The 27,877-nt window shown below is 42.8% G+C and overlaps 1 protein-coding gene across 5 annotated transcripts in view; it reads left to right on the top strand.

Annotated features, from left to right (window-relative positions):
• Positions 1 to 27,877, top strand: part of OSBPL3 (oxysterol binding protein like 3) — a 206,022-nt gene that overhangs the window by 76,045 nt on the left and 102,100 nt on the right. For 4 of the 5 annotated variants that reach the window (XM_033863094.2, XM_033863092.2, XM_033863093.2 and 1 more), the window contains exon 2: positions 3,791 to 3,841. The exons of the other annotated variant lie outside the window; for it this stretch is intronic. The gene's annotated coding sequence lies outside the window, so the exon portion shown is untranslated. The remainder of the gene's footprint in view (positions 1 to 3,790; positions 3,842 to 27,877) is intronic. 5 annotated transcript variants of the gene reach the window in all.

Below are 27,877 nucleotides of genomic sequence, written 5' to 3'. Positions count from 1 at the left end.
TTGTCTCTCTGTGCATCTGTTACTTGGCTTCTAGCTCTGTCTCACTGCATGTGTGTGTTGTCTGTCTGTCTTCCTGTGTGTCTCGCTCTGCCTTTCTCTGTGTCTCTGGTCTGCCCATCTCTGTCTACAGGCCCTGCCATTCTGCTTTCCCTGCTTTTTCCCTCTCATCTCTGCTTTCCCAGCACCTGGTGAAAAATAGCACCTCCCCCCAGCCCCCCGACCCCTTTCCCCGGCGGTCCCACTTGTCTTTAAGATCAGTGGCCGTCAGAGGCTGCCTTGATCCCTGTGTCTACTTATGAATTCTGGACAAAGAGAATCTGGTTGGCTCAGTTTGGTCAGTGCAGTGGCTGCCCTTGGTTTGGGTCATCCCAGTGGCCAGGGAGGGGCAGGGCACGGGGCGAGGCTGGTTCTCAGAAGGGTGCTGAGGAGAGGAGCCCTGTTGAAGTGCCTGTACTAAGACTGTAGTCCTGACCCCCCAGACATGATGAGCTGCCTTCTGCAAGTGTGCCCTGTGTTCTTTTGTGGGCCTATTAAAGAAAGAAGTGAGATTAGTGAAGACCCTTTCTTGATAGATAATCTATCACGATTGACAGAAACTATCTTCTAGGAATGTATTTGCTGTCCCTAAGGTGAGGAATTGGCTTAATTGGTCCCTCTCTGATACTGTGTGTGTGAAGGGGGTGTGGGGCAATACTGCAGAGTACCCTGATGGTCACACTTGTATGTTTGCTTTTTCTTCTGGTTCTAAAACTGTCGCTCAACCCTTCCTTCCCCACCCCACTCCCTTTTCTGTACTGACCCTAAGGTAATAAGCAAACTTTGAATTCAGAATTAGCCCTGTGGTTTTCTGTAAGGAGGATGATCCATCACTTTCACCCAAGAAACTCTGGGTCAGTGAGAGTGTGGCTGGTTGGTAGAGGAGGAACAGAGATCCTTGACCTGAAATTCTGAAGCAGGACTGGAGAATGAAGCACAAATAGCAGGGTTGACAGCAAGGCTGTGAATCAGAACCAGGTGGTCAGGCTAGAATGAGGTCAGACTGAGGATGGGGCTTGAGCCAGTAGCTCAGTGTAAGTCTGAGGAGGGCCGGAGGAGGGACAATGAGATGGCGGGAGGGGGCTAGGGAGGGCGTCCCGAGTTATTACACGCTCCCGGTTCTCATTTGGGGTTTACTGTAATGATGACTCACATAATGCATTCCGTTTCGATTGTTTAATGGGTGACATGTATTTGTGAAACCACATTCTGAAGGCACCAAGGTATCCACTGAAAATTTAATTTCCTTCCTACTCTGGTCACTCAGCCACACAATTCCCTGGGCGAGAATGATTCCCTGGTTAAGGAAATTGAGGCACAAAGAGGCAAATTGCTCAAGGTCACTATCACAGTGTATGTAAGTTATTCTAAGGTATTTTAAAAAATAAATTACATCCACAATACTAATGAAGTTAAAGGTACAGAGATCCCACACGTCTTTGAGGTGCCCACTATGTACAGCCTCTGTGCTGGGTGTAGGACACAAGGGTGATGAAAAACAGAATTTGTATAGACCACAAGAGACATTGAGAAGTTGCTGAAAGTCACTACTTTTCATATATCTTCCCTATGAAGTACATTTTTTTAAAAATCCAGTAATTTGACTTTCTGTATGCATGCTGTATTTCAACTAAAAAATATTTTTTAAAATTCTGTAATGAGAAGTCTTGTTTGCTTTCACTTCTGGATAAGCAGACACTTACTGAAATTAAAACTTTGGGAGAGCAGCAAAAAGCCACAGGCCCTCGCAGTCACAGAGAGATCCCCTGTGAAGGATTCATATGTCTGAATGGGAGTGGGGTGGGTTTCCCATGTGGCCCAGGGCCTGTTTGTTCACCAGTTTAGGATATCTGGGGAAGGACAAGACCAGAGAGTGTGCACCCTGTTTCCCCATGCTGCAGCCGGGGCACTGCCACTGTTGAGCTACGTTAGGAGTTGAACTTGGAAGACATTTTCCCCCTCTAGGAAGTGCCATCAACTTTCTGCTTCACATGCATTGCATTGGTCTCCCTGGTCTCACCTGGGTATGTGACCACAAGCTAACAGATTTCTATGAGAAAATGTGTTTCAAGTTTCAAACAGCTGATTTATAACTACCTTTTGGGAATATAACCTCTCAAAATTTGGAATTATCTGTGATTGCTCCATCTATCTTGCTCTTTTGACTGCAGACAATGAATTGCAGGCTTTTCATTAGCTTGGGTGGTTCTTTTGACTTGTGATGGGTTGGTCTGTGTGAGTATGTGTGTACACGTGCATGTCTATCTTAGCCTACATGGTGGTATTTCTGAGAATTAGAGATGTAGTAACTCTTTTTTTTTTTTTTTTTTAAATGTGGGCCTGAGTCATTGCTAAATGTAAAGCAAGCATACAGATCAAAGATCAACCAACCGTTTTGGAGCTTCAAGTTCAGTTTAACGTCACATCCAGATTTGAGCTTGAAGGTCATCTTTTTAACATCATGTCCAGATTTGGCTTTTAGTCATTCTGTAAGGGTTTTAATTAGACCCCTCATTGCTTGTAAATAGGCCCTCAGTGACCTAAGCCAGTACTGCCTACCATGATAGAAGAAAGCTTTTGAGGTCTTGGAGGACCCATGTTTCATTTGTGGATATGATTGTCAACAGCCTCTCAGAAGAGGAGTCTCCACAATCTTTTTGTGAGTTCTAGGATGACTAATGTGGCAGCCAGGATTGACAAGTCTTGACATAATTCATATTGGTGTTTCCATGTGTTGGAGTTGACTTTGACCTTTGACTTGCTATTTCATTCTTTCCTTTCCATGAGGTCACTAGAGCATATGGATTCTGAAGACTTTATAGAGCCCAATCTGAAGTTATAGGCTCCCACGTTGATATAATTTTGTTTGTTTTCAGTTGAGTATGCTATTTTAGTCATGGTGGAGTTCTCAGAACTTTCCTATTGAAGTTTATTTATCTTTCAGTGCACAGAATAGTTCTTTATTTTTTGAATCTTAGGACTAGATCCTGGTGTTACATATCTGATTCAGCAAAAGTAGATTCACCTCAATGCCAGTGGGTTTTGTGGGAGAAAATAGATAACTAATATCAGATTCTATTTGATTCAAAGATTATTTTTAGGAGGGTAAGATATTTTTTATTGATATATTATTCACATACCACAAAATTCACCCTTTTAGAGTATATAAGTTTATCATACTAAGTGAAGTAAGCCAGACAGAGAAAGACAAATATCATATGATATCACTTATATGTAGAATCCAGAGTATATAAGTCAGTGATATATTTTTTAGTACATTCACAAAATTGTGCAACTGGAATTAGTTCCAGAACATTTCCATCATCCTCAAAACAAATCCCAAGCCCAGGCAAACACTTATCTACTTCCTGTCTTTATAGATTTGCTTATTCTGGGCATTTCATGTAAATGGAGTCATACAATATGTGGCCTTTTTTATCTGGCTTCCTTCACTTAGCATAATATTTTCTTTTTCTTTTTTTTGGTCATACTGCATAGCATGTAGGATCTTAGTTCCCCAACCAGGGATCAAACATGAGCCCCCTGCATTGGAAGCTCGGAGTCTTAACCACTGGACCACCAGGGAAGTCCCTAGCATGATGTTTTCAAGGTTCACCCACATTGTAGCTTGACTCAATGTTTCATTCCCTTTTGTAGCTGAATAATATTTCATTGTATGGTATCTTAGTCCAAGCTGCTATAAGAAATTACCATAGATTGGGTGACTTAAACAACAAACATTTATTTCTTACAGTTCTAGAGGCTGGGAGGTCCAAGGACCAGGTGCCTGCAGATCTGCTGTCTGGTAAGCACCCCTTTCCTGGTTTGTAGGTGGCTATCTTTTTGTTGTATCCTCACGTGGCTGAGAGCAGAGACAGGAAGCAAGCCTAAGGTCACTAATCTCATTCATGAGGGCTCCACCCTCATGACTTAATTACCTCCCAGTGGCCCCATCTCCAAATACCATCACATTGGGGATTAGGCTTCAATATATGAATTCTGGGACTACACAATCAATCAGTCCATGCCATATAGATATTTTTTTTTTATTTATCCATTTATCGGTTGATAGATATTGGGGTTTTTCTACCTTTTAACTATTATGAATTCTGCTGCTGTGAATATTCTCGTGCAAGTTTTTGTGTGGACATACATCTTCAAGTTTCTTGGGTATATACCTAGGAGTGGTATTGCTGCCTCATACGGTAACTGCGTTTAATATTTTGAGGAACTGACAGACTGTTTTTCAAAGTATACATAGCCACCAAAGAGCATGAAAGTTTCCATTTCTCAACATCCTTGCTAACCACTGTTATTGTCTGCCTTTTTGTTTGCTTCTCTCTCTTTTTTTTTAAATTTATTTTTTTATTGGAGTATAACTGCTTTACAATGGTGTGTTAGTTTCTCCTTTATAACAAAGTGAATCAGTTATGCATATACATATGTTCCCATATCTCTTCCCTCTTGAGTCTCCCTCCCTCCCACCCTCCCTATCCCACCCCTCCAGGCGGTTCTCTTTTTTTTTTTTGTAATTTTGGTTTGCATTTCTTTCATGGTTAATGATGTTAAGCATGTTTTTTCATCTGCTTATTGACCACCTGTATGTCTTCCTTGGAGAAATGTCTATTCAAGCTCTTTGCCCGCTTAAAAAATTGGGTTAGTTTTTCATTGTTGGGTTGTAAGAATTATTTCTATACTCTAAATAATAGACCCATATCAACTATATGATTTGCAAGTATTTTCTCCTGTTCTTGGCTTGTCTTTTCATTCTCTTAATTTTATCCTTTGAAGCATGAAGTTTTTAATTGTAATAAAGTCCAACTTCCTATTTTCTTTTCTTTGTTGCTTTTGCTTTAGGTGTCATATCTGAGACTCTGACCTAATCCAAGATCAGGAAAATTTACCCCTGGGTTTTCTTTTAAAGGTTTTATAGTCTTAGCTTTTACATTTAGGACTTTGGTCAATTTTGGGTGAATTTTTGTATGTAGTATGAAGTAGGGTCCAACTTCCTCCTTTTGCATGTGAATATCTCCTTTTCCCAGCACCATTTGTTGAAAAGACTCTTCTTTCCCCCACTGAATCATCTTGGTACCTTTGTCAAAATGAATTGACCATAAGAGTGAGAGTTTAATTTCTGCATTCTTACTTCCCTCCTTTTAGCTATATGTTTATCTTTCTGCCAGTAAACACTGTCTTGATTCCTGTAGCTTTGTAGTTAGTTTTAAAATTGGGAGGTGTGAGTTCAACAAATTTGTGAAGATAATTTATTTTTTTTTTTTTTGCGGTATGCGGGCCTCTCACTGTTGTGGCCTCTCCCGTTGCGGAGCACAGGCTCCGGACGCGCAGGCTCAGTGGCCATGGCTCACGGGCCCAGCTGCTCCGCGGCATGTGGGATCCTCCCGGACCGGGGCACGAACCCGTGTCCCCTGCATCGGCAGGCGGACTCCCAACCACTGCGCCACCAGGGAAGCCCCATGAAGATAATTTTTTGATGTGATGTTGATATTTACTCTTCTACCTCACTGTACTTTGAGATATCTTTTCTCTGTCATCATGAGGTCACATTAGAAATGTAACTTTGAGGTAGCCATGAATTCAGTTTCAGGTCTAACCTCACTATTCTTGTATAAAAGGTATGGATTTGGAGTCAGGTAGATTACAAAAGTTTGACCACCAGCTCTGTCTCATTTTTCTAACTGTAATATAAAGCTTAGGACCTAAGTCAAAGGATAGTCCTGATAATTAAAAAACGTAACATTTATACAAGTATCTAGCATGATGCCTGAGAAATGATAGATAGAAAATAAATATCTGTTGCCTTTCCCACGTCCTCATGGATGCAGAAACTTTCCTTGTACCTTGTAAGATGGTTCTGAATTCTTTTTTTTTTTTTTGTGGTATGTGGGCCTCTCCCTGTTGTGGCCTCTCCCATTGCGGAGCACAGGCTCCGGACGCGCAGGCTCAATGGCCATGGCTCACGGGCCCAGCCTCTCCGCAGCATGTGGGATCTTCCCGGACCGGGGCACGAAGCTGTGTCCCCTGCATCGGCAGGCAGACTCTCAACCACTGTGCCACCTGGGAAGCCCGGTTCTGAATTCTTAAAGTCAGCCTTCTTCCATTTAGAAATTGTTTTCCCCAAAGTCATCATATGGATTGGTATTACTGAATTTGCTAGTCTGTTCTGTGGTGTTGTTTCTAGTGTAGTGTTTTCGACTTTCTTCACTGCTTTATCTCCAATGCCTAGAATTGTGCCTAACCAATAGTAAGTGATGAATAAACATCTGTTAAATGAATACTAAATGTTGATCCCATTTCTTGTGTACTTGGGTAAAATATAGTGCACATTAAGAGGAGATACGTGTTTAAGGTAGTCCTGCACAACAGTTGTGTGAGTAATTTCTGAGATCTTTTCCCCAAGATTTCTTTGAGCACTTTGTCCAGTTAACCGAGAATTTCATTCCCCGGGGTGGTACTTCTTTCCTCCAAATGATGTTGGACTTCCTATGCAGATGTTTTCTCTTAAGCATAATTTCAGACTGAAATGGGAAGCATCGAGTCTGCGTAGTAAACTACAGAAAGCAAGGAGGAAGGGGAGTGGGGAAGTTGGGTTTGGAGGACGATAAGTGATAATGAGAGACCAGGGAGGGACTTTTAGGGAAGATTGGGTCAAATAGGGAAGCACGTTCCCAGTCTCTGAACATTGCTTATGGTTTTTATGCAACAATCATGGTGTTTCGTGATTCTCTAGACTTCTCAAGTCTAGACATGAAACTTTAAGCAAAGGGTATCCAAATGTTACTCCTGGCTGTTATGAGCCTGATTCACAGCCAAGGAATGGTGCCTGTGTGTGTTAGGCTCTTATCTGTGTGACAGATAAGCCAGCCTTTAAAGGTTAAGAGTTCAGTTCATTTCATGCATTCATAGGATAATTGAGCTTTCAAGCTAGACTGGATCATCAGGCTGAAGGAATGTCGAAGTATTACCTCAGAGAATAGATACCATAGTCAGAAAGGTTTGGAACGGGTTGAACAAAGTTAACCCATTTGGCTTTTATCGTGGTTTGCTTGTTTTAACCGCAGGACCTCTCAGAACCTTCAATGAGCCAATGCATATTACACTGTGTCTTCCAGAGGGAATATAGGAGCAGTATTTCCCAAGGGGACCGGTCTGTGAGGACCTGCTTTTTCTCCCACAGACAGCCCTGTGAGACTGTTATTTGGCATAGCACATTTTGAATAATTATGACCCAGGATAACAACTTTATTTTTCAGTCATGAAATTTGATTTCTTAGTCTTTTTGAGCTGCTGTTTCTAGGAAGGGTCATGACTGCTGGTATATTACATAGAAGCTGACTGTGTCTGTTGTCTCACTTGTCAAAAAAGTGAAAGCTTAAATTAGAAGCTAAAATCAAACTCCTGAAGCATTGCATATATGTATAGATAACTTATAAAATACCTTACCTTTCAGGATCTGACTTTTTTTGAATATGTTACTTGTTTAGCTTGGTCTGTGTGGTACCTGATGAGCCGTGATCTTTTGAACTGGTAAAATTTGATTTCTGCAGCTTTTGCTCTGATACACCTTTTAAAAGACAGAGGACAGGAAGAGGCAGGAGGAGGAGGACCCATACCAAACAAGATCACTGACTTTTGCTATGGAATAAACAAAAAACGTGAACAGCTACCTTGTTCTGAGTTGTCAGATAAGCTTGTCATGCCTGGAATGCATTCTTGGAGTTCTGTGGTAGAGCAGACTGTATCCAATTACAAATGTGGATGCGGCTACCCTATGCTCCTAATGGCTCTTCCATCTTCCCTCCCTCAACCCAAACACCCTCCCTCCTTCTTCCTCCAAGTCACCTAATAGACTTTGTTTATTTGACTTTCCTTTAAGGGGAGGAAGGGTTTCTTTTAAGGTGGGGGGAGGGCAGAGAGAGAAAGAGAAGGAGAGAGTGTGTGTGTGGGAGAGTGAGAGAAATAGAAAGAGAAAGAGAAGGATGTATGGATAGATAAGAAGGAAGGGAGGGAGTGAGTGAGGGAGGGAAGAAGGAAGGAAAGAGAGAGAAAGAAAGAAAAAGAAAGAAAGAAAAGAAAGAAGGAAAGAAAGAGAAAAGGAAGGAAGGAAGAAAAGAAGAGAAAGAAAGAAAGGAAAGAAAGAAAGAAAAGAAAGAAAGAAGAAAAGAAAGAACCTGTCTAGGTATTGCAAGAGGTCTTAGTGGTATAACTGCCTTCACTTCCAGTAAATCCAGTTTGTGTGTGTTGGTGTGTCACCACTGATGTGTAACAACAGCACAGTTGGGATTCCCAGCGTCAGTAGTTTCCATTCACACCTCCAGTTAAAAGACCCCAGACCTGCTGTTTTTCTTATCTACACTTTCCACGTTCTTGGGAGGCCCGCATTACCTTGCCTGTCGACTGTGGGGAGGTATGACAAAGGACAGTTCTCTCATGTTGAAGTGTAGTGTTCCTCTAAAAACGGAAGCACAGCCAGAGAAAGGAGGGTCAGAGGCTGAAGAGGACTGGTGAGGGTATTTGAGTCAGAATCTGAGATTGGTGAGTGTCAGGGAAATAAGAGAAGCACAGATCAGGTGACCATTTTAGGAAAATGAACCATACAAATCAGAAAAGTAATTACTATTTTACATTTATTTCAATGATATGTGTTCCTCACTTTTAAAGATCAAGCAAAACAAACAAACAAAAAGCTCAAAGGAGAAATTAAAATATTACGCAAAAATCTCAACCATAAACTAACCAATGTTAACATTAATTTCAGGCTTGGCTCTGTACCTATAATAGGAGGGATGCATAGAGGGAGAGAGAAATAAATGAGGGGCAGAAATAATTGTCCAAGACTGAGCTCAAGCTAAACGTAGGTTTAAAAGTAAAATATCCTATTTCATCTTACTTGAATTTAACAAAAGGAAAAAATGGCTAGTCTGTTGAAAAGTTATTCTTTATCCAAAGAGGATTAGTTCTCTAAATTCAGAGGAGAGATGAAAACCTCTGAGGGCCTGGGAGTGAGAATGGGTTGGGCAAGATGTAACGATGTAATAAACAATCTGACTCTTTTGCCCAGCAACCCTCCCCTGATATCAGATGTTTGTTGTTTGTTTTATTTTCATTTTGTTAGGATTTATACTTTTTTTTTTTTTTTTTTTGCGGTACGCGGGCCTCTCACTGTTGCGGTCTCTCCCGTTGCGGAACACAGGCTCAGCGGCCATGGCTCACAGGCTCAGCCGCTCCGTGGCATGTGGGATCCTCCCGGACCGGGGCACAAACCCACGTCCCCCGCATTGGCAGGCGGACCCCCAACCACTGTGCCACCAGGGAAGCCCTAGGATTTATACTTTTAACACTTAGTAGCTCTACTTCCCCTGGTTATTCCCCCACTTATTTGACCCCAATCAATGCACTGTTAACCATTGGTCTTTTTTCCATGGCTTTGTCATTCTTGATAATTTAACATTTGATGGGGTTCATCATCATTAAGGGTTTTTTGGCAAAGGCTTTTGGAAGCCATATTTCCTGAGTTGTTTTATCTTTGGGAATTGTTGCTTATTGCCTTTATTTTTGAGAGACAACTTTTCTATTGCCAAATTGCCTCCTAAAGAGGTTATACCAATCTATATTTTATTAGCGATTTATGAGAATGCCTGTTTTGAATGGGGAACTCTTAAGAGTATCTGTTTGCCTGAAATGGTGGAATTACATTGGGCAATACATTTGAGCTGGTAATCGAATATCAGATTATGGAAACACTTGAATGTTGGGAAATTGGCTGTTTTCTTAGTGGATTTCTCATTTCCTCACCAAAGTAACAACAGCTTTTTCCTGCAGGCTAAAAGATAACTACTGGGCAGCTTTGTGGAGCTGTTTCTAGGACTTTGCAAATTGTGCAGGAACCCTTTTAAAAGGCTCTCCCCCTTCCTCCCCACTCTCTGTGAAAGGGCACCTGGTTGGCTGAAGATGGAGTTTTTTTGCCATCTGAAGATAGCAGAAAGTGGTAAATATGTTCATCTACTAAAAAAATTGGCATCTGATAATTGTTTGAATTGAAAATACTTTTTTTTGTTCTGAAATATGATCTTGTGCTTCATGTCACAGACCCTTGTCTTTAAACTGAGCAGCCATTATAAGCCATTCCTAAATGACACGTGAACTTCACATATCTTTTCATAACATTCCTAGTGGTTTTCCATTGGAGCTGTCTGTTGGAGAAGCTAATCTCTGTACTGACACAGTTTGAAGTACCTGGAAGTTTCAGTTGGGCTTATTACTAAAAATCCCTGCTCACCTCACGTAGAAAACTAGTAGCCTCTTTCACTCTTTAATTCATTGTCTCCAAACAATGGAAGGAATGGGGAAGAAACTTTCCCAGATGACTGAATACATTTAAGTTTGACCACCATACCAATGATGATTCAGCCGTCTACCAGCCATTGACTTTTCCAGAGTTGGTAAGAGTGAGAACACACCTGGAGGATTTCAGGAGGCAGAAATATCCCGAGGTGTTCTCACTTTGTGCTTAGGGAAAGGAGGGAGAAAATAAGTGGTTTAGAATGGTGTGGTCTAAAGCTGTGATGTCTGATATGGTAGCTACCAGCCACATGTGGCTATGAAAATATAAACGATTTAAAATTAAGATTTAAACTTCAGTTTCTTAGGTGCACTGGCCACATTTCAAGTGCTCAGTAACCACATGTGGCTAGAGGCTGCAGTGTCAGATAGCACCCAAAGTTCTGTTGGCTAGCTCTAGTTCACATGCTGCAGTTTTATTTCATGATCATTCAGGGTTCATTACAGCCTCAATGAGCGCTCTCCTGTCTTTTCTCCCTCCCTCCTACTGCTTTCAATCATTCTGCTCCAACTCAAATGATGAAGCACTGCTCTCCATCCTGCCTTGCTGGCGTCCTCTGGGTGTGAGGTGAGGGAGTTGCCATTTGCATAGCACCGGGACTTCTTTGATGACAGATGCTGTCTAAATACAGAATGGTGTGTTGAAACACCCTCAAATGTGCTAACCCCTCTAGTTCAACTGATATCTACAATGAATACACAAATAGGGGAATTGAGTGAAGAGCAGAGTCCTGGTTGCTGAAAATTATTTCAAATATTAGCCTGTTGGAATCCAGCTAGAGTTCTGATAATTTACATCTCACTTTTGACTTAGATTTTCTTATTTGTAATTTCTGTTACTTATTACTTTTTTGTTACATTCTCATTAGATACAAACTCCTAAACAATTAGGATCCATCTTTCTACAAATTTTTTTCAGTTTCATAAATGGATACTTTAGAGTATTTATTTTCCTATTTCTGAGATAAAATCTTCTAGAAGCTAGTGGAAGGGGAAGGGGACACAGTCCATCAATTCAGTTTTGTTTTTATATTTATTTATTTATTGAGGTATAGTTGATGTAGAATATTATATAAGCTTAAGGTATACAACATAGTGATTCACAATTTTTAAACATTATACTCCATTTATAGTTATAAAATATTGGCTATATTCTCTGTGTTGTACAGTATATCCTTGCAGCTTATTTATTTTATATATAGTAGTTTATACCTCCTAATACCTTACCTCTATCTTTCCCCTCCTTCTTTCCCTCTCCCCACTGGTAACCACTCGTTCTCTATATCTGTGAGTCTGTTTCTTTTTTGTTATATTCACTGGTTTTATTTTTTAGATTCTACATATAACTGATATCATACGGTATTTATCTTTCTCTGTCTGACTTGTTTCATTTAGCATAATACCCTCTAAGTCCATCTATGTAGTTGCAAATGGCAAAATTTCATTCTTATTTTTTTACGGCTGAGTAGTATTCCATTGTGTGTGTATGTGTGTGTGTGTGTGTGTGTGTGTGTGTGTATATATATATATATATATATATATAAAACCTCTTTTTTATTGATTCATCTGTTGATAGACACTGAGGTTGCTTCCATATCTTGGTAATTGTAAATAACGCTGCTATGAACATTGGGGTGCATGTATCTTTTCAAATTAGTGTTTTTGTTTTTTTCAGATATATACCCAGGAGTGGAATTGCTAGGTCATATGGTAGTTCTGTAGTGAGTTTTTTGAGAAACCTCCATACTGCTTTCCACAGTGGCTGCACCAATTTACATTCCCACCAACAGTGCATGAAGGTTCCCTTTTCTCCACATCCTCACCAACATTTGTTATTTGTGTCCTTTTTGGTGATAGCCATTCTGACAGGTGTGAGGTGATGCCTCATTGTAGTTTCGATTTGCATTTCTCTGATGATTAATGAGGTTGAGCATCTTTTCATGTGCCTGTTGGCCATCTGCATGACTTCTTTAGAAAAATGTCTGTTCAGGTCTTCTGCCCATTTTTGAATTGGGTTGTTCTGTTTTTTGGATGTTGAGCATCAATTTGATAAATAACCTGCCACATGCCAGGCTCCATGCTAGTTGTAGGAAATTGAAAAACAAAGCAAGAGTTAGACACAATCTTCAAATTGCTTCTGACCTACGTGCTCTACTGGAGGGAAAAAACAGCCATGAATGGTTAGCACTAGCGGCAGAGCTGCTCTTACCTTTTTCTTGCCTTTTTAGCTTTAGTCTACCAATAACCACTTCATTTTTTTTTTTTAAACCTGTTTTCTCTGCCTTTTCATTCTGTTTCTCCTTATAACTGTTTTTCAGTTTGTACTGGTTTAAAGTGTCTCATGCTCATTTTCTTGCAGTAGTCCATCCCCTAGGAGAGGAAAGCTCCCTGTGTCCTTTATCCTTCCCACCTACATTTGCTAAGTTACCGACTTGTTGCTTTCTTTTGGGCCTCTTACAAGGGATTGTTTACTATTGCCCTGGCAATATTCCCCGAATATATATCGGGGAATTCTTTTACAGAATTTGTTTGAAGCTTAGCTAGGGTTCAGTCCTAGGGTTATTTTTAGTTAAGGAGACAAACAACCTGAAGTGTGTATATCTGATACCTTAACCACAACCACTAGGTATTTCGTTTCTTGTTATTTGAGAGCTTTCAGGTACCGCTGATGGAGCATTATTCATTGTTAGCTTAATGTTTCCATTGCTGAAAAGACTTTAGTAGATTTTTATGGGAGATAGAGAAGTTTTAAGAAATCACATTCACATTTTACAGTGACTCAATGGCTAGTCTCTTTAGATCAATAATGAAATGCCTTCTGTGGTTGCCAATTGTTAAAATCTACCCTGCTTCCGCCAGCAGTTGTCAGTTAAGGGAGGATCGCAACACCCACTGATAAAATTCAAACCACAAGATGTTATTTTAAGTTTTTGGGTGGCGCTCTCTCTTCTTACCCTTTAAACTAAGTCACATCCTGCTCTGCATTTTAATTTGGTACAAATTAGATGCAGTAGACATAGGTCTGGCATTAGATACTAAAATGAAATTAAATGCTAAAATGAAAGAGGGAAGTTTTGTGGAGTAAATCTGTCATTTCTGGTTACAAGATTAGGAAGTGGTTCTCAACCCTCGTGTCTCATCACAGTCACCTGGGGAGCTTGCCCGGGCCTCATCCCAGAGCATCTGGATGACTTGGTATGGAGTGGGGCCACACTTTGGTATTTGTAGATGCTCCCCAGGGTGATCCTGTCATACAGCCAGGCTTGGGAAATATTGTGTGAGGTGCCCTCCCCGCCCTCCACATTCCTCTCTACCTAGTCAAGTCCTGTCCACATCTTTAAGGCTCCCCTCAGGCCACTTCTTTCAAAGCTCACAGCTTCAGCCCCCCTGAACTCTTCCCTGTGACTGTCCACCAAACCTACTAGATAGCCCACCCTGAACCGTGTTCTGACTCATTTCATCTACACACATCTTATCTCCTTGATCAGAGCAGTTTACTCCTTGGATTAAACTACTGCTTAGTTGTCACTTGTTTCTATCATTTAGGGTTAGCACAGCTATGGACACTTAATAGGGACTTAATCGATATGAATTGAGTTGAATTGTCATCAGCGTAGTTATTCTCTTTCATCCTCTTGTCTTTCACTATAGCTTCCTTTATTAGCCCACCTTTGCCCATCAGTGGTTCTTCCTCTAGAGACAAGTCAGGTGGCTAAACTGCAGAAGGAGAAGCAAACTCAGCCTGTTTCTGATTTTACCATATTCAAGAATGGAGGGATGGGCATATGCCCTGTGGACTCATCCCTCTCCACCCAGAACATTCAGCGCTCCTGCTCTAGAGTGGCTCTCAGGACCACGTGGGTGACACATGCAACATACAGGGGGCCCGTCCTGCTGGAGAAGGTGAAATGATTTGAGGGTGGATCTCTACTGTAAGGCCTACTGAAGAATAGGGGGTTGTTATAGGAGCTAATACACTCCTGGAACTTGGAAACAGTAGCTTTCTTTGCTTTTTCAAACAGTGAGGATTCTTACTGCCAGTGGTTCAAGGGTTCCTGTTTCTGGGCCCAGCAAGCTGACCATTGAAGAGATGGTTGGCAACTTCCTGTTGAAGGGTACAGAGGTGACCCAAGATTCCTGATTGTAAGACCTGCTACCTTCTTAGGGCCTGCATTATTTGCACTAAATCTCTGTAACTGAGAGACCCCCACATTAAGTGGCTGTAACAAGATTGAAGTTTATTTCTCTCTCATGTAACTGTCCAGATATGGTTATTCCTTGGCTTGTACAGTGACACTGACATCTTCAACCAGTGGCTTTCATTTCTGGGTCTACTTGTTGCTATCTCTCAGTCCTCAGGAATGGGGAAAGGACAGGGGATGTGCACATCATTTTAGCACAACTTCTACTCACATCTCATTGGTCCCCACCAAGTTGCAAGGAAGGCTGGAAATGTAGCCTCTAATTAGATGAGCTCGTGCCCAACTAAACTTGAGAGTTCTGTGATTAAAGGAAGGAAAATGGATAGTGGTGAACAACAAGCCAAGGCATACATGATGAGCTGCCAAAATATCAGATCTACAAACCATCACCCTGTTCATTGGTTTGCATAAAAATACACTAAAAGAAACCACATATGTATCTCTGGTGCTATGATGTCATGCTAGGAAACTGAAGACCTCCAGGGGGATGTGCGGTATTCCTACCTTTCTGGGGAAGGTAGACCACGAGTTGGAAGAGGATGCAGAAAGTGTACAAATAACTGTCGCACAGATAGTGTTGACAAACAGGGTTTGGTGTGCGGGGAAGACTCTTGGCGTCTCTGAGGACAAGTGTGTTTGGCAAGAGATCTGCTAACCTGATCAAGAGAGTTCAACTGAAATTTGATGGGAAGGAAAAACCATTGAAACTTGATTGGATAGAGAACAATACGCATAGCAAAGAGAAGACCAGTAGCCGAGGAGGAGAACTTCAGTAATTCATTTAAAAACACCTGGGAAGCAGGGAGTTTATAGTAATACCTGTAGCTGTTTGCCATCGTGCAGCTTATGAGGACTAAGCAAAGTAAACATTAAAAGTGGGGCATAGATTTGATCATCCAATTTGTCTCACCAAGAAAGTTAGGATGGTTCTCATGATGAAAATATGATTCTAGAAGGGAATTTTTTTTTTTTTAAGATGTTGGGGGTAGGAGTTTATTAATTAATTTATTTTTGCTGTGTTGGGTCTTCGTTTCTGTGCGAGGGCTTTCTCAAGTTGTGGCACGCGGGGGCCACTCTTCATCGCTGTGCGTGGGCCTCTCACTATTGCGGCCTCTCTTGTTGCGGAGCACAGGCTCCAGACGCGCAGGCTCAGTAGTTGTGGCTCACGGGCCTAGTTGCTCCGCAGCATGTGGGATCCTCCCAGACCAGGACTTGAACCCGTGTCCCCTGCATTGGCAGGCAGATTCTCAACCACTGCGCCACCAGGGAAGCCCTGAAGGGAATATTTTGCTTTAAAGAAGCAGGACTTTGGAAATCCAGGCCTAAAGATAAATTTCTAGGTAAGGGGTTTGGGGAGAGAGAAACCACAGAAAGTATGTTGTAGTAGGGTCAATATTATGGATTGCCAGACTGGTTACAGATGATGCTTTCTCCCCAGAGACTGTAACTCTGGAAGGGATGCCAAATGTGCTGATAAAACCCACTGGCAGTTTTATTCTGCTGATTTCTTATAAACTCTTGATTTGTTTTGCTGATCATTTCATTTTTAAGAAGACTGAGAAAATAATGCAAGGAAGGATATCTCTGGATTTCTTTCTGACCCAACAAAAAGCATTGTCCAGTGATAAAAAGTGATGAAATCCCTAAAGAAGCACGCTTTGGGCATAGCTATGGACACTAGAAACATTTCAAACAGTTCAGAGAAAAGAAAGAAAGGATCTCTCTTGTGGCCAAAGAAAATGGTAAGGAGACTTCAAAAGGAAGGGATACTTAAAATGTTCTGAAATACACATGTAATCCCAAATAATTCCAGTGAAGAGGGAAGGAGGATGGCTCCTTGGAAATAGATCAGTGTGCTTACACAGAGGACTTTTTCCCTGTTAACTCAGGTTAATGAAGGATATTCAGTCTGGCTTAACAATCATTACTACTAATCTTTAAGTTGCTTTCCCACAAGAAGGTAAAGATGAGTAAAATGCAGTCACTGAGCGTGATGTAGACCTAACGTCTAGTGGTAAGATTACAAAGAGTAACCTCAAAATGTGGGCAACTTATGACATACTTTGAGGCACAAAAGTAAAGCAGGGGTTCAGAAGAGAAACAAAACCAGGGGTCAGGGTGGTTTCAGAAAGGGTTTCATGGAGCACGTGATGCTTGCAATGCTCTTTGGAGGGTGGAGGGAATTTCCACAGATGGAGGAGAGGCATTGTGTTAGAGGGTGCTTTGCAGAGAAGAACTAGCAAGGACCAAGGCAGAGTGACGTTGACTGCAGGAGAGTGTACAATGTAAGGTGTGTATATGTGAGTTTTTAGAGTTGAGGTTTGAGTAATAACAGCTGCAATATAATTGACTGATGTCTGCCAAGTACTGTGCTGAGTGTGTGACCTGTATTATTTCAGTCAGTCTTCACAAAAACTGAGTACTGTCAATTGACCCTCTTTTCAGATGAGGAAACAACTCAGAAGTTTAGTAACACACAGTAAGTGGTAGATAGAACCAGAGTCCGAAGCCATTTAAATTTAACTGCGTTGTGAAGGGCTTAGGATTTTTAACGAAGTTCAGTGACCAGTGGGAATTTGGAGTAGAGGAGAGACATCTTTTTGGAAAGATGAACTGGGCCAGGAAATGTAGAGTAGATTGAAGTGATGGGAAAGAAAAAGTGGAGACCCCCTAATGGGCACCTAAAATGGATTGCTGGTTGTAGGTGTGGAAGAACAGAAAACAAGTTTTGGGGTGAGGAGATGAGTGTCAGGGCAGAGTTAGGATCTGCTGTATTGGGGGATCTGGGAGAGGAAGTTGGGGTGGACCTGGAGAGGAGTGGTTGTCTTAATCAGAGTCAGGGCAGTCAGCACAGGTTATCAGCATGAGGGAGCGATAGGTTTGCTCTTGAAGTAAGCAGTAGGCTTCCTGTTCTAGTGATAAACCTAGGGGCCATCCACCAGGCTGTGGGCTGGAGGAGGGTGAGGACAGCAGAGTGAGTAGAAAGCTATCTTACTAGGAGGTATGGGCGTGGGTAAGATGATCAAGAGCTAAGGCTCATAGAGAGAAGTGGATGGAGGGAAAAACACCGGTGAACGCCTATGTATTAACTGGGAGGGAGAAAGAGGAGCCGGTAAGCCACACTTTAAAGTTAGGAAGAACTTCAGTTAAGAGTATTAAGTGTTACACAAACATGATAGAAGAAAGTCTGCAGAACTAACGTCAGGAATGAGCTGAGACTTGCAGAAGGTGGTTAAAACCTATAAAACAGCTTTGCAAATGTGTATCCAGAGCTACATGAATAAGTAAAAGATAATCTTCTGGGTGTGGACATTTTCTCTGCTCAAAACATCAGGAGTCAAAAGAATTGTTCCAATTCTACGTGTTTCCCATGTTTTTGTTTTTGTTTTTTTCCCTAAAGGAGAAGTACTAACTGAAAAGAACTGAATACACGCAGAGGAGAGGGAATTGGAACCTTAGACAGGTGAAGGGGTGGGAACCACGTATCTGTCTCTGCTAAACAGGTTCTGGGTTCCAGTTCAGCCCAGAACACACCAGGGGACTGAATTACTTCAGTCTGCACAGGACCTCTGAGAGTAAACTGTGCCGGATGAAAGAGATCCCAAGCCTAAGGACAGGCAGGTGCTGTCAAGATTATTAGAAAGAGAAAGGAAATTTCAGAAAACTCTAGACCGGCGATTCTCAACCCTGGGTGCACGTTGAAATCTATTGGGGAGCCCTTAAAAATAGTGCTGCCGGATCCCACCCCCAAAGTTCAGGATAACAGTGGTAGAAGAACTTTATGCCACCCCTTAGGACACTCTGACAAGCATCCAGGGGTAAAAAAATCACACTCCATACAGGTGAGTTCTGTCCATCCACTGCAGAATTCTTGAATGTACTGTTACTAAAGAGGTGAACAGTTCACATTAGAAAAGGAGCCAGTCTGGGTTCACTTAAGACAAAACATGCTGAATTTCTCTAGTTTCCCCTTGTGTTTAGGTTACTCGGTCATAGAAATACCACAGGCACAGTAGATCTTATTTCTACTAGTTGACACCTGAGGATTGGGGGGAGAATCATCCCCAGCTTGGGAACTTGTCTCAGGAGGGCTGGCGGGAGGGAAGAATAGGTGAGATCTTCAACATTGGGAACGACCAATGGGATACAGAATGTTTAATGAGAATATGGTAGCTGGTGAGGAGGACACAGCCTGATGAAGTCGAGCCAGCAGCAAAAGCCACTGTCTCGAGGGACATCTGTGCTATGGGGTGTGAGTGTAAGTGCTCAAAGCGGAGCCCATGTGACCAAGAGTAGGGGCTCAGCTTTGGAGCCAAGCCCTGGGCATCAAGGCAGCCAGCCGGTATTGCAAGACGAGAGTGTTTATGCATCGCAAGCTCTTCCCATTTTTTAAGGATGTCAGACTTCTGGAAAGTCTGTTTGAAGTATTTGATAAGGAAACTGTCTCGTGATATCCTTGTGAACAAGGTGGAAAATTAAGGTCTAAGTCAATGGCTTCTCTTCTGGTGAAGAGTAGGATTTGTTTAGGTGTGGAACATGGGATTTTCATAATAATCATTTGGAAATCACCTGTACCTCCTTCTCCACATCTGCCTGCAAGTGCTGCCTCCTAGAAATCCTGGCAGCTCTGAATGTCCATCTGTAAACTTCTGAAAGGCTACTAGTAAGCTCCTTGGGGGGTCTCTCCCAATCTTCCGTCTCCTTTCTTCACTGACATGCTGCTTTCTGATTCTGTGTGCTGGGGTTAGTATTTGTGTCTGTCCCTCCCTCCCTCTCGCTTGTTCTAAGGATGTTTGAGGCAGTTGGAGGCTAGGGCTCACCCAGGTAGATACAATGGAAGGCAGCCTACAGTAGGAAGCTAAGTAGAAAACTACCCGCTGTCAGAACATCTTGCCAACAACCCAGCAGCAGCTTGTACAACTTTCTAGCTTAAAAAAAAGATAATTTATTTAAACATCGTCTTATTTCACCAAGCCTTTGAAGTGGTTTCTAAGAATACACACACTACACGGGAAATAGTGGGTAGTTGAGAGAATTGAAGCGCAGGGACAATAAAGGTAAGCCAGGCACACGGAAGGGCTCATCTTCTGCCACTGAGGTTTACCAGCAGTACCGCCATGAATCTGACTCATCCATCCTGGTGCCCCAGACAAAACGGGATATGTTCTCATATACAAATTCTCAGTGTCTAAAAGCCAAGAACAAGCCAGTCCCTTAGGAGAGGCACTCTGATACCGAGACCTGAATATTTGCTTATAAAGGTCCTGTAAAGCAACCTTTGTCTTGTATGAATTGATTGGTTTGGCCATTTGGAGGAGCAATTTGGAATATCTGGTGAAACTAAAACTAGTTCTACCTCATGATACGGCAGTTCCACTTATTTTAAAAAATCAGGCCACAGCGTCACAAGAAGCAGATCCTGCAGCACTGTTTTTAAGCACAAAGAATCAGAAACAACCTAAAGGAAGAATACGTTAAACAAGGCAGAGACATACCATGGAACTATGTGGTAGGAATGAACTAGTGTATATGTGTATGTGTGTGTAATAATTTTGGGTGAAAATAAGCCAGTTGCAGAAAGAAATGTATGGTATGAAACTATTTATTATGCAAAATTTTTTAAAAGTCAGAAAAATGATAGATATATTTATATAAATACCGATGGAGACCTATTAATTTGGGGTGGTAGGAATATGGATATTTGTATATATCCTTTTAATTTTTCTGATTAAAAGGGAAAAGCAGCCACTGTGATGTTGGCAGGATAGTGACCACAACATTCTGTACGAACTCATCTAGAGATGACTACCCTGTCACCTTTTCTATGCTTTTATATGATTAGCTCATTGAATCACCTCAACAACCCCTTTGGGGCAATCCTTTAATTATTGCCATCTGTCAGATGAAACGCTGAGGATTAGAGAAGCTGAAAACTTGCCTAAAGCCACATAGTAAGGCTGGCTTTGAACCCAGGCCGTTTGAATCCAGAGCTTATAGTCTTAATTATCACACTACTCTACAGAATTTCCCAATATCCTCAGGTGGGTTGATGGGTTAGTTATTTATACACACACACACACACACACACGCACATGCACACGCGCACACACACACACACGCACGCACACACACACACACACACACACACACACACATGAAATCTCTTTCATTGTAGGTCAAGGGCATTAAGGCCAGAGGACAGTGCGGGGAAAGCGGTTCTTCCTAGATCAGAACAGTGCAGTTCCACCAGCTCGTCCATCTGATGATCTGACTTGGGCTAGGTGTACATATATTTCTAGATCATTTGCTGGTGGCTCTCAACCCTATTTCCACATCAGAATCACCTGTGGAGGTTTTAGGATTTTTCAAATCCTGACCCCACCTCAGGTTCCAACGTGATAGATCTAGGCTTGGTCATCAGCATTTTAGAAAGTTCCCCACATAATTCTCATGTTCAGTCAGAGTTGAGATCCCTTGCTCTATAAAGTCCAGACAGTACAATGTTCAAGGTTATAATGTTTGGTAAGAGCCTGGAGGGTTGATGCTTTGTGTTGAGAATCAAGGATAGATCCGTAGGTGGTGACTCTTGTGAATGTCTTGTGAAATCCAGGCTCCTGATCAGGAGGAGGGGACGCCTGGACGTCCACCTGCCCCACCACACCTGTGTGGACCTTGGCAGGGTAGGATCTGTCCAGCCAACTGTCTTCTAGTTTTCTGGAAAGCTGTTAGAGAAAACTTGCTGTGATAATTAAGCATGGGAGAGGGGACTGGAAGCCCATGTATCTGGCATTTGCCATCCGTGGCTTAAAGGAGAAGCTAAGAAGTGGGACAGCGTCTTCCTTAGAAAAGAGCTCAGGGTCTACTCCAGTTCCCTGATGGAAGGTATACCAGATGCCTCAAGGTTCTATGCCCAGATAAAGTATTCACCTATGGCAGTGGTCCTTAAACCTGTGCATCAGGTCACCTGAGGAACTTGTTAAAAATGGATTACTGGGCCCCACTCTCAGTTTCGGACTCCGCAAGTCTGTGGTGGGGTCTGAGAATTTGCATTTCTAACAAGCTCCCAGGTAATGTTGATGCTGCTGGTCTGAGGACCACTTTTTGAAAACCACAGGCCTAGGATAATAAAAGAAGGTTTTGGAGCTTCCAGAATCTGCCTTTTCAACAAGGATCCATGAGACTTTGAAGAAGGTGGATCTGGACACTTGGAGAAATTAGACATGACTGTATGGTTATGGGGATTTGCAGTGGGTTGGCAGATTTGGTCCCAGAAATGCTAAGTAATGAACAAATTATCATCAAGCTATGGAGAAAACTTCAGTGCCCTTGACACTCTTCTTAGTAAATCTCCCTGTATGATTTACTTGGGTGAGGACAGAATTCACATGCCTATGCAGTCTCTGAATGCCGCAAACAAAGGAAAAGTCAGCCAAACACATAGAATGATAGTCACTCCCCAGAAATACCTTGACAGGCTGGAATCATTGGTCAAAACTAATATGAGGTAATTCAATAATAATAGAGGACCATCAAGTCTTGAATTTCAGCTAAAGGAAGTAAAGGAGTCCTGCTCAGAAAAAAGGAAACTCAGCTTCTCCACAATTCCTACCACATCAGAGTCCTAGATGTACATCAGAGTCCTAGATGTAAGGGCAGTGAGTGCTAGGAAGAGGTGTGTGTGTCCCCAAAGCTAGGACAAACTGAGGCAATAATAACAGCTGCAGTGTGTATAAGGCAAGGAAGGGGATTGCTTCCTTCTTTCCTGCTATCCCCAGACCACACCTGGAGCTTGTCTTTAGATCTGGGCACTGTTTTCAGGAAAGTATAGACAAATTGAAGTGTAATCAGAGTTGGATGTCTGTGATTATGAGGATCAAATAAGAAATGGCTGATGAAAAATGTAACTGTTTGGTCTGGAGAAGAAAAGATTTGCTGGGTGGGAGGTGGCAGTGATGGTAGTTCTGATGCAGGTTATGGTGGAAGAAGTGGTTCATCTTGTTCTCTGTAGTGATGGAGGGCAGATCTAGGACCCATGTGTCCTAGTGAGACAAAGTTCAACTCTAAGTGAAAAACCACCTTTAGGGGCTTCCCTGGTGGCGCAGTGGTTGGGAGTCCGCCTGCCGATGCAGGGGACACGGGTTCGTGCCCTGGTCTGGGAAGATCCCACATGCCGCAGAGCGGCTAGGCCCGTGAGCCATGGCCGCTGAGCCTGCGCGTCCAGAGCCTGTGCTCTCCAACGTGTACTGCAAAAAAAACCCAAAAACCAAAAAACAACCTCCTTTAACAAAAAATGACATGGGTTGCCCTGTTTCTGACATAGGAAATGGTCAAGCAGGGATGACCTAGCAATTTACCGACGGGATTCTTGCTTTGGATGAGAAGTTGGGCTAGAATTCACTCTGAGGTTCTATGATTCTGTGCAATGACTGACTAGTATTTTTGGGCTTTTCATTCTGTTCACTCAGTGGTGGTAAATAAATGGTTTGAGCAAAACTTACAATCTGGTGTCACTGTCAAGTTGTTTGTCTCACGGAAGCTGCCACACTTCAAGTCTGTGTTCCCATACATTTCTGTTGCTGGATTGAACTCTGAGCAATAACTTGTTCCTCTCTGAAGAAATGGATTGCAAAGGGCATATAACACCCTTTGCATGGATCATGAGGGGGTAGAAATGGAGATTCTGTTTCAGTGTGACAGAGTAAGCATTTGAATCTTTAGGCCTCTTGACCCCCGTCTTCCCAGAGGGGAGAGAAGACAACAGCAAATAGTTTATGTTTGCCCATAGGGGAGAGGGGGTGGGGAATCGTTTACCTCTGAGCCTCAATACTCATCCCCCAGGAACAGTCAGATGTCAGAGCCCCAGGATCAGGCCAGCCGTCCAGATTGTTAATGCAGATTGGCCAACATTTCACACAGAGGGCCAGGACCAGCTGTCCAAGGGCATCAGGGTTAGAACTAGCTTCCAGAAACCTCTGATCATTTTGGAGCTAATAGCCAAATAACCAAAGCCCTACTTTTGATCATGTAACATTTTGGAAATCAAGGTGTTTCAGAGGGCATCATTTCCAAAAAGATGTATATCGAGGATCTGAATAATTTTCCTTTACCAAAGAAGACCAGAAATGGTTATTCCATTATACATATTTTCGTGTTAATTCAGTACATAATTTTTTTAAAAATAAATTTATTTTATTTTTGGCTGCGTTGCGTCTTGGTTGCTGCGCGTGGGCTTTCTCTAGTTGCAGTGAGCGGGGGCTACTCTTCATTGTGGTGCATGGGCTTCTCATCGCCATGGCTTCTCTTGTTGCAGAGCATGGGCTCTAGGCATGCAGGCTTCAGTAGTTGTGGCTCACGGGCTCTAGAGCGCAGGCTCAGTAGTTGTGGTGCACAGGCTTAGTTGCTCCGCGGCATGTGGGATCTTCCTGGACCAGGGCTCGAACCCTTGCCCCCTGCAATGGCAGGTGGATTCTTAACCACTGTGCCACTGGGGAAGCCCCTCAGTACATAATTTACCTATATATTTGTGGACTGAATTAAAAACGTACAACGTGAAAGCTATGAGTTTCAGTTTTATTTGGGGGCTTACTGAGGACTGTAGCCTGGGAGACAGCCTCTCAGCTCTGAGGAACTGCTTTGAAGAGCTAGGGGCACGGGTCAGTAGGTATGTGATTTTGGAGAAGGGGTACATGCAATCAAGCACACATCTTGGTAGAAAGTTACTGCCAGTCACGAGGAACATATGTCTTAGTTAATGGTTTTAGTACTTTTCTAATTATGGGAAGATGCAAGAAACTGAGTGGATAAAATATCTAACTATCTGAAGGCCTGTTCTGCCAGTTTTCCCAGAGCACAGAGTGACTCATTCCTAATTCTGTTCCAAAATCCTTTCAGCGTGTGTTGAAGGTCAATGACTACAGTGGCTAATCCTTGAACTGGGTGGCAAGGGACCTTCTTTAGTTGACATATCTTACTGGGAAATTTTAAACTAATGGGAACTGTATGCTCTCTGGTCTTCATGTGAGTTGTTTCCAAGGCTGGAAGCAAAACCTGTTTCTCAAGCAAAACATGACTGAGCGTATGAGTGCAGACCCCCAGGCCTAACAGATCAATAAATAGTTATGTTATATGCTGCTGTTTCAAACCTACAAGTTAATATTAAGTTGCATTTTTGGGCAGCCAATGGCAGTGAATTACACGATTTTAATCTTTCTGCATTTATGTCTTGTCCCAAAGTAAGCATGCTGCTTTGACAGTTAAAAAATCTGTTCACACTCGTGTTATGGATTTTGGAAAATGTTAATATATTGAAAGACAAAAATGTTTCAAAATTCTGTAGAGTGCTTATTTGTTTTTGGTTGCAAGAGGAGTAGAGGATCTTATCTTTGGTGTGTACTCCACTTTCAGGAAGCTGGGAGAGGAGGAAATGGAAGTAAGATCCGTTGAGTGTCTTCTCCCTTTAAGGCAGGACTTCTATCCTCATTTTCTCATTTAATCCTCACAATTCCCTATTTCCTACACAAAAAACAAAAAAACAAAACCCTGAAGATTGGAGAGGTTAATATATTTGTCAAGGTGCACAGAGTTTGTAATTAAGGAGCGCCAGTTCAAACCTAAGTCTTGCTCCTTCCAAGGCACGTAGGTCTTTAAAAAAATTCTTTTTAAATTGAAGTATAGTTGATTTACAATGTTGTGTTAATTTCTGCTGTGCAGCAAAGTGACTCAGTTTTACACATATATACATTCTTTTTTATATTATTTTCCATTATGGTTTATCCCAGGGTATTGAACATAGGTCCCTGTGCTATACAGTAGGACCTTGTCGTCCATCCATTCTGCATGTAATAGTTTGTATCTACTAACCCCAAACTCCCAGTCCATCCCTCCCCCACCACGTTGGCAACCATGTCTGCTCTCTACGTCTGTGAGTCTGTTTCTGTTGTGTAGATACGTTCATTTGTGCCATATTTTAGATTCCATATGAAAGTGATATCATATGATGTTTGTCTTTCTCTTTCTGACTTACTTCACTTAGTATGACAATCTCTAGTTGCATCCATGTAGCTGCAAATGGCATTATTTCATTTTTTTGTTGTTGGCTGAGTAATATTCCATTATACATATGTACCACATCTTCTTTATCCATTCCTCTGTTGATGGACATTTTGGTTCTTTCCATGTCGTGGCTATTGTGAATAGTGCTGTTATAAACAGGGGTGCATGTATCTTTTTGAATTATAGTTTTGTCTGGATATATGCCCAGGAGTGGGATTGCTGGATCATATGGTAGTTCTATTTTTAGTTTTTTGAGAAACCTCTGTGCTGTTTTCCATAGTGGCTGCATCAGTTTACAGTCCCACTAACGGTGTAGGACAGTTCCCTTTGCTCCACACCCTCTCCAGCATTTGTTGTTTGTAACTTTTTAATGATGGCCATTCAGACCAGTGTGAGGTGATACCTCATTGTAGTTTTGACTTGCATTTCTCTAATAATTAGCGATGTTGACCATCTTTTCATGAAGGCACATAGGTCTTGATGTGTATGTCTTCTTTGTGTCTTTTCCCAAACTGTGTATTCTTTTCTTAGTGAAAATTTCCAAAATAGGTCTTAAAATAGCCTTTGTTGCCAAATGTTTGGCAGTGCCTTGGTCTTTTATTCTTCCCCATTCTTGGTAGAAATAGGAGCTCTCTCTTCCCTAACTGAGCCTCAGGATGGCATATGTTTGCACATCTTATGCCCATTGGACTTGTAACTAGAGCCCCATTTTCACCTGGGCATGACCCTACTGTTTCTCCAGGTGGGTGACAGTGGTGAGAGAGGACCCAGCTCATCTCAATGGCCCAAGAAGAGCATTTTTGAATAGACCTAAATGCATCAAGCTTCTTATCCCTGTTGGATTTGGCTACCAGGCGGGTTGTTAAGTGAGAGCAGGTCCCAGAGTGAGTTCTGCTGTGCAACAAACACTTGTATTAGGCAGAAGGTGCAAGAGCAGTCATACTTTCTGTTCCTGAAAGCTCAGGGAAGTCGCAGCTCTCTGTCCCTGGGGCACATTGACAAGTACTTGCTTGCAGGAGCAGAAGGACCAGCTCCCCACCAGGCAGATCAATGGCCAGGGGGTGGAGGAGCCTTCTGGGGAGCCTGCAACTGCTCTGTTTCTTAATCCATATGGTGGTTATGTCAGTATTTGCAAATGAAAAATGTAAACTTTCATAGAGTTGTCTGTACACTTAAGATTTGTTCACTTATGGGGAGCTTCAAGATGGCGGAAGAGTAAGATGCGGAGATCACTTTCCTCCCCACAAATACATCAGAAATACATCTACACGTGGAACAACTCCTACAAAACACCTACTGAACGCTGGCAGAAGACCTCAGACCTCCCAAAAGGCAAGAAACTCCCCACGTACCTGTGTAGGGCAAAAGAAAAAAGAATAAACAGAGACAAAAGAATAGGGACCTGACCTGCACCAGTGGGAGGGAACTGTGAAGGAGGAAAGGTTTCCACACACTAGGAAGCCCCTTCGCGGGCGGAGACGGCGGGTGGCGGAAGGGGGAAGCTTCGGAGCCACGGAGGAGAGTGCAGCAACAGGGGTGCGGAGGGCAAAGCGGAGAGATTCCCGCACAGAGGATTGGTGCTGACCAGCACTCACCAGTCCAAGAGGCTTGTCTGCTCACCTGCCAGGGCGGGCGGGGCTGGGAGCTGAGGCTCGGGCTTTGGTCAGATCCCAGGGAGAAGACTGCGGTTGGCGGCGTGAACACAGCCTGAACGGGGCTAGTGCGCCACGGCTAGCAGAGAGGGAGTCCGGGAAAAAGTCTGGAGCTGCCAAAGAGGCAAGAGACTTTTTCTTGCCTCTTTGTTTCCTGGTGCGTGAGGAGAGGGGATTAGCAGCGTCGCCTAAACGAGCTCCAGAGACAGGCACGAGCCGCGGCTATCAGCGTGGACACCAGAGACAGGCATGAGACACTAAGGCTGCTACTGCAGCCACTAAGAAGCCTGTGTGCGAGCACAGGTCACTCTCCACATCTCCCCTCCTGGGAGCCTGTGCAGCCCGCCATGGCCAGGGTCCCGCGATCCAGGGACAACTTCCCCGGGAGAACGCACGGTGCGCCTCAGGCCGGTGCAACGTCCTGCTAGCCTCTGCCGCCGCAGGCTCACCCCGCACTCTGTGCCCCTCCCTCCCCCCCGGCCTGAGTGAGCCAGAGCCCCCGAAACAGCTGCTCCTTTAAACCCAAACTATCTGAGCGAAGAACAGATGCCCTCAGGCGACCTACACGCAGAGGCA

Source organism: Tursiops truncatus, chromosome 9, assembly GCF_011762595.2.
Source record: "Tursiops truncatus isolate mTurTru1 chromosome 9, mTurTru1.mat.Y, whole genome shotgun sequence".
In the NCBI taxonomy this organism is placed as follows: Eukaryota; Metazoa; Chordata; class Mammalia; order Artiodactyla; family Delphinidae; genus Tursiops; species Tursiops truncatus.
Note: the sequence above shows the minus strand (reverse complement) of the source record. Positions and strands in the feature narration are given on the sequence as shown.